Raw genomic sequence first — 7893 nt, forward strand, 5'->3', positions numbered from 1 at the left:
TTAGATTAGTGCTTTTTAACCATCTTAAAATTTCAAACATCCGAATTTTTTCCCCACCATTTGGTCTGAGTTCTTCATTTTAGATGTGAGTGGTCACTCTCTCCCTTTGGTTTGAAGCTGACTGGCTTAAAGTCTCAAAAAGGTCATTGGGGCAAATTTCAAAGTAGAAGATTTCCGAATGAAAGATACTTAACACAAAATTTTAAACATTTAGGTTTAATTCCAGTCAAAAAAATAACTACCAGCCTCAAAAGGAGTCAGTTCTCTGATTGATTAATAATTGTCTGTTACACTGAATTGGAAAAGCCAATTCTCCAATTTACAATACAGGATTTAGCAAGTGGCCAAATATCCATCAATTAATTATGTTGTTTTGCACTGGCACCTGACATACCTGAAAGTGTTCGTCAATGGTGACGTGAGCCAGACAATGCCCTTTAAATGAGTAACCGATAACAAAAGGGATAACAAGATTTATATAGCTCCTGCCACCTGCTGATTAGGAAACTTCACAAAGGGCAGTTGATGAAATTCAGATTTAGTCCTTCCAGAATTTATTTAGCCTAATTACACAAATTTGCCTAGAAAACAAATGAGGGATTTATCTAATCTTTGATTAACTTTAGACTACATTCTGAACCATTTCTCTCTCAATATGGAATTTGGCTTTAAACCAACAAGAGGATTTACCTACAATCTTTATTTGACCACAGTGCTGTTCTACAAGAACTAACACACCTGAGACTTAAATAATATGTATTTCCATGACAATGGATGTTATGTACATCCATGCCTGTCTGACAAATACTGTACACAGGAGGGCATTTCAAGGACATCCAGTACTACAACACTAAGACGCCACATCACTCTAAATACATTGCATATTTTCCTGAGTGTTAAATTCAGAGAATAATTACAAGTGCATTGTTTCCACTGGTAATATTTCTCTATGACGGCCTACCACGTCAAAGTCTTTACTGCCATGGTTAAAAACACATCTATCCAATCAATCATGTAATCCACGGCCTTGGTGACTCACCCGGGAAGCCCGATTTCAGCTGGTTAACGGCACTAACAGCCTATATTACCTTATAAAGCTCTTATAGAATGAGCTTACTTGGGTTCTCTCAAGGAAAAAAAGCAAGACGAGGTAGGTAAACAGAATAGGCATTTAGTTAGGTTGGGGGATGGGCGATGATGCATCTCTCTCCACGCGCTCTTATACGCTATTCTCACACACACTGAAACCTGCTTATTTATCACAATTTTACCGTTACGATGTTATGTGGGAATGGGACCAAAACAGTAAAGTCTACCCGTAAACTACCCCCTTCTAACCTAGTGACATTAACAGTTGGGAGTAACAGCACATCCGTTACTCACTTCCCACAACAAATCCACTAAGTTAGAGTCAATACAATGCAGTGCAGTTAGGCTTTTACATTGTTAAGTGAAGCACTAGAGATGGGCAAACTGTTGAAGACTTAATTTAACAACCGCTAAACAAAACAGTTTAAACTGTCACTGAAAAATAAGTAGCCTGTATGTATTCATATAATTATTAAGCGTTTGTTTACCTCCATAAAGTGAGGGAACAATAAACAAAAATGTATGACAAGAGCTTGATTTCTGCATTTTTTTCAGTCCCCCCCCCTCCCCAAACCTCTTGATCCACTGAACACACTAAATTACTGATATACTAACATTAACAATCCCCACAAGGGCTTTTTATAGTTTAAGGATAAGAAAAAATATTACTAGTAAAGTTTTGTCAATATCTCTGCCACTTTCTGATCATCATCGCTGTACACGCCAGTTGTGGTCTGTGTAACAGGCATCGGGGCCCTCGGTCCTTAACAAGCACACAGTTTGCTCGTTTTCACAATGAATCAGCCTCCACTCAAATGATAACACATCACTTTCTACCATCCATGGTGTAAAGGCCAATGCTGTGTATGACAGCCTTCTTACAGCACATGCTCATTAAACTAGACTTGAAATCCAGCCTGTGGTCAACTGAACACACATCTCAGGCCTGCATTAAGTTTACACAGTGCAAGGGTTCCAAACTTCCGATAAGACGGGCAATACTTCAGCCATGGCAACAGCTGCAGATAACTCATTAAAAATGGAACAGCATTCATCAGCAGACTGAATTTTTGATGAGAGATGTTGAATTGAGACCATAGAAAATTCTGTAATACTTAGATCAATCACTGGCAGGAACATTTTAAAAACTCATTTAGTCTTGGGTTAAACGGGTAGACGCTACATGACTCGGACAGACACGTACAGCTGGAGCTTTGTGCCAAGTCACCTCATACGGGCGATTTTACTGAGGTCAATTCGCCTTTCAGTCATTTAATTAAACACAGATAAAGACTGGCCTAAAAAACACTTTACATTCTATTATTCTTTCATCACTCCATCTTGACACAAACATCTGTATAATAAAGCATTTTCATATATGTGACCTGTCCATTACTACCTGGCCAGTAAGGTTGACACCCGTCATCCATTTACTTTTCCGATGATTGTAATCAACCTATGGAATCCACATTAGAGCACCTTAATATTCCCAAAAGCCCACGCCTTCCTTTTTTCCCAAAAGTAACAACCTTCTCTGATTCCCTTTTGATTTCATCCTTTGTTCTTTTTCCTTGTTCAATGATATCACCAACATTCATCTGGATGTAACCGTTTTATCGCGTCTGCTAACAATGCTATGCTTTACAGCAATTATGAGGCTTCGCAGCCAACAATAAGCTGGTTAGCTAATAAATGACAACAAAAAAAACTAGACCTCAGAAGCAATTACTTCTATGTTCAATTCATAACAGTAATGAACCAAACATGGCCCCACGTGCTGCTCATATTAATTGGACTGAAGTACAAGGACCTGGAAACAACAAACTGAATTCATTATACAAGCTTTACAGCCACCATACCAAAGGGAAAAATCCAGGAAAACACACACACACACACACACACACACACACCTTGCACAAGGATTTGGAGAAGCATGTATGCCAAGTAAATCACATCAAATGTTGCTTAAACTAGCACATTCCCGACAGTGCTGCAGTTCCATCCTGACAAATGCATGTGTATGCGCACGCAACAATGAAAGGGGGAAAAAAGAAGTCAAAGAATTTGTAATCTGACATCAATGAATTTCTGATTCGACTGATACTTGCTTCTCTCCTGACGGCTGGTGATGGACTGATGTCCCCATTATGAATACTGGAGCTGTGAACAAGGTGCCTTCACTCATGAGGAGATACACCTTGGTAACCTGCGATACGAAACGTCAGCTTTCCCCCCCCCAATTTGTTTTTTTGTTATTGCCTTAGTCCTAAAAACACAAATGTGCTTAAAGCATTGATATATTTACTATTTAAATCTTAAGCCTTCACCGAAGGTCAAAACTATACCTCACCATCTCATCATCTCCGTGAGAAATCGAAATCAAAACAAGATAACAAAATCAGGGATGTTTTGCAAAGTGACTCCATACAGTCACTGTAATTACTTTCTTGGGTATCAGTGCTCAAGGGCCTATATTATGGGGAAGGGCTTCCATGATAAATGATTTCTGATACGATCCCTCTCTTGAACACTATAAGCTCCATAGGAAGCTGCCCAGGGTATCAGAGGTTGGTGACCCCTAATTATTGAAACATTGAATCGAAGATGGGAAGTTAATGGAATCAGGCCTGGCCTACACTCTGGACTGCAGGAGACAAAGCGATTACCAAGGAAGCAGGATGCTTGACACTGTGGGAAAAACATTTTAAAAAATGTGTCGCGGATAGCCGAGTTAAATCCCTTTGATTTTGTCACCGGTCAGAGAAAACCGCGCCAGAATGAATTAGCCAGGAGATTGACTGGCATGTTGCATTTCAAGAGAAAATACCACTTTCCAAGACTCATAAGAATTTTTAGGTGTGGTTCGGGTTCAGCTTCGCACACCAAGGTCTTAGTTCCCCCTGAAACTGTAAAACAAACCGAGCGTGACTGGCTGTCTACGCCAGTTTAAGGACTGTGCAAAGACGTGCAATGACAGAAGGTCAAAAGTGACTTCCATTATGTAAGAAAAATGAAACGCTTCATTGATTTGCTGATTCTGATTCAGAAGCGTTGTCATCTTGCAAGCACCAGAGCATGACGCATGTTATTGGATTGATTGTTTCTATAATACAACGTGCAGACGTACTGGATGATTGATACATAAAAGGTGATGCAGCACATGTCCAAGTCAATGGCAAGTTATTCTTGTGTTTCGTAAGTCACTGAAAAGCACAGTGCCAGGCCTGTGAATAACTGCTGCCCACACAGGAAAGCAGCACACTTTGCTAACATGTCAAAGATGAAGACAACATGCCATCAGTGAAGCATTGTACTGGGAGCGTCTATCAGTTTATACCAGTGGTCACCAGCTGCTGGCTGCATCCAGACCAAAGCACGACTGGCAGATCCCTCCCTGCCCTCCGACTGGCGAATCTGAAACGGCATACAGTCGTCTATCAATAATAGTGCAAGTCAGTCCACAGCATTTGCATGGAAGAAAATGAACAGATGAGTCCAAGCAAAGGAAACCACAAGAATCCTGCATTACTGGAAAGTGCTACACAGTCAAGCAATTCCCTGGTGAAACCCATAAACTGATGCTCTTATCAGGGCATACTCTGCCTATTTTGAAGAATTGAAAATATACGTTTTGTCTCTTGTATTTTGCAAAGTGCTTTTTGTCTAATAATGAGAAGTCATAGAGAAAAAGCCTAGTCCAGAGCAAAAATACTACAACTTCTGACTGGTACTCTGCTTGTCAGATTGCTTCACATCTGTTACTCTGAGGCCAATAGGAATATGAGAGTTAATATAAAGCGTATCTAAGGCAATTACCCTTAGAGGTAAGTGAGATGCCCTTGCCAAAGCCCTTATTCTCTCCAGAGGAATACAACAAATTACATTTAATCACTACAGGAGTTCTGGGCTAAATTAGCAAATGAAATAGCTCAGCATTAATATGTGCTCTAATGACACAGGGCAAGAACTTCACCTGATTGAGCGCCTTCAGAGACATTTCTTTTGCAAGGTACTATTGAGTCCCATGTGGTTTATCTATAAACACAATTTAACAAAAACCTTCAGACAATCACACATAACCCATCTAACCCTTACTTTGTGTGACATTCCACTACACTAACCTCAGACCATTCTAACATTTCAGACAAACCTCCAAAGTCAATCTCTAATTACATCATATCCTCAGTTGAGCTGCACTCCAAACCTAACCTCTGCTCTAAATCTAAGGCACTCAGCCCTTCTACCATGTCACTGTGAACCTAACCGTGTGTATAAATATGCAGATCTGACCCTCCTCTCAGCCCATCCGTACTTCAGCCTTGAATGATGGTACATTAAGTACACGACACCTTATGGCCCCTGGGCCATATTTAAGGACTTGCCAACAAAATGGAACACAGGAGTACAGTAGGAGCACTCTCCAGTTCCACTGCACCCCCTCTGCCTTCAGAAAACTTCCCAAGACATGTCATCCACCCCACGGGCAGACACCACACCGCCATGATCAATTATTCATATATGCGCACGCACACACATATGTCAACGCACAGATGAATGAATGTCGTCAATACAAATCTTATTATAGTACAACATAATACTGTTGGACCAGTTAACATTCCTGAGACCAAGTAGGTAAACCTGGAAAAGTTCACTAGGCAGAAATATTCAGGTATTTTATGCAGAAAAAAAGCTACATTATTATGATTCATAGCAAAGACATTCAGTGCGTTTTTGTTCTATTGACTGCAATGCTGTATAAACTGTACATAATCCTGTGAAAACACAATTTTATGTAGGTAGGAAATAGTTTGGAATTTGCACAAATGAGACCAGAACTGACTGAGCTTAGTATCAGGAAATTCCTAATCCCCTGCCCCAGGGTAAGAAACACTCTAATCGCTTGGAGAGCACTTATTAAACTGATTGGAGGAGGATTTCATTAAACCTGGAAAATTTCATACATTCTCATATACGGTTGAAGGAATTCATAACAGGTCCTACATCTCTGAAATTTTCTTCCTGGCATTTGGACCATGGTCTGTACTTCACAGATTCAGTGTTCCCAGTGAGAAGTTCACCATTATCCCCTACTTTCACACTTTTCACACCCACACTAAAGATTCATGGGAAATGTGAGGTTTAGATACCAGTATAGGATGGAGATAGCCCGTCTTGTTAAATGTAAATACTGAAATGTAGCAAAGCTCAAAATATTTCAATATAGTAGTAGCAGACAACTGGGAGCACAATGAGCAAGCAAGTGACGCAAAGAATACTGACATTTTGTAAAGCACAAAATTTCAATCTTCCACTGAAAAAAATCTCACATGACACGTTTTCCCATTCACAGTGCCCATAATACAATTCCCAGCAGCTAAGCAAGGATATGTCAGCCGTAATAAAATTTCAGGCTGGAATTTGTTTTCATGGAGGTTTCTGAATATTGTTAAATTCAGATACCCCACCACCTACAAGTTTAGAAGAAAAGTCAGTGCATTTCTGTATATTGTTACTAAGATTCTTGACAAAGGGCAAAACACAAGCTTAAACTAATGAATAAAGGAAATATCCCACTGGGAACTAATCACATTACTAATTTAGCTAAGTTTACTGTTTTAACACAACAATAACACAGGTTTCAAAATAATACAAATATTTTTTTTAAAACTGGGTGGCACACCACCAGCCCCATTGCGACGTATTTTACACCAGGTTTTCATTGTTAAAATGCAGCTGGAAGTAGTGGATTGGAAGGGAAAAGGTCTGGCCCAGCAAGCACCGGGGATGATTGCAAGGTAACAGAAGAGCACGGCTGGGAAAGGTCAAAACCGCTGCTGAGAGAAAATAAACGAAAATCCCGACTCACACCCTGGCACCCACATTACAGTCTGCCGGCTTGAACACAGGATTCCGCTCCCAACCCTCGAGAAGAGTCAGGATGACAGGTAGATGCTGTACCTTTCCATGTCTTTCATTAGCTCGCCCTAACATACACCCACGTCTGCCAAAGTGATGACTGACATGAATGAGTGGTACGGCTTGATCTGAGCATCCTGAAGAATCTATTCATTTGTTACTAGATTGAAACTTATTTGTAGGGGGGTCCTGAGCACAGGTGCCATCACTGGCCTGGTGTTCATACCCCCATTTTAACAAATGCACATCATTGGTGACGTGATACATATCCATAACAGCGATTTCTACCACCGTTCAACCATATCAGGTGTTAATTATAGTAAAAAGTATAGTAAATCAGTTTTACTTCCTGGAAATAGGAACATGCACAGATGGGTAATGGTGGCATAATATTACTGTAGCCGTGGCCAAAAGTTTTGAGAATGACACACGTATTGGTTTTCGCAAAGTCTGCTGCCTCAGTGTTTATGATGGCAATCTGCATATACTCCACAATATCATTAAGAGTGATCAGATGAACTGCAATTAATTGCAGTCCCTCTTTGCCATGAAAATGAAAATAATACGTTCTGTGCATAAATGTGTGTGTGTAACAGCAAGCAGACGTACCATTTCTCCTTAGCAAAGCTTACAGCAAAAAAAAAAAAAAAAAGACAACAGGAACAAATACTGTGCCCCCTGCGAGACACAAGGCCAGACTCACAGAGTACAGGCCAGGTCATGGTGCAATGCAGCAGGTCCCTGCTACAGCTGCTCACTGCCTCCGCCTCCGACCGGAGAACAGGGGTCAGTTGGGCCCCCACCTTCCCTCCTCAGCTCCTGCCCACTTGAACATGTACATACATACAAAGAACTGAACTGAATAAAAAACCCAGGAGCGCAGACATT

The sequence above is a fragment of the Brienomyrus brachyistius genome, chromosome 3 (assembly GCF_023856365.1).
Source record: "Brienomyrus brachyistius isolate T26 chromosome 3, BBRACH_0.4, whole genome shotgun sequence".
Classification (NCBI taxonomy): Eukaryota; Metazoa; Chordata; class Actinopteri; order Osteoglossiformes; family Mormyridae; genus Brienomyrus; species Brienomyrus brachyistius.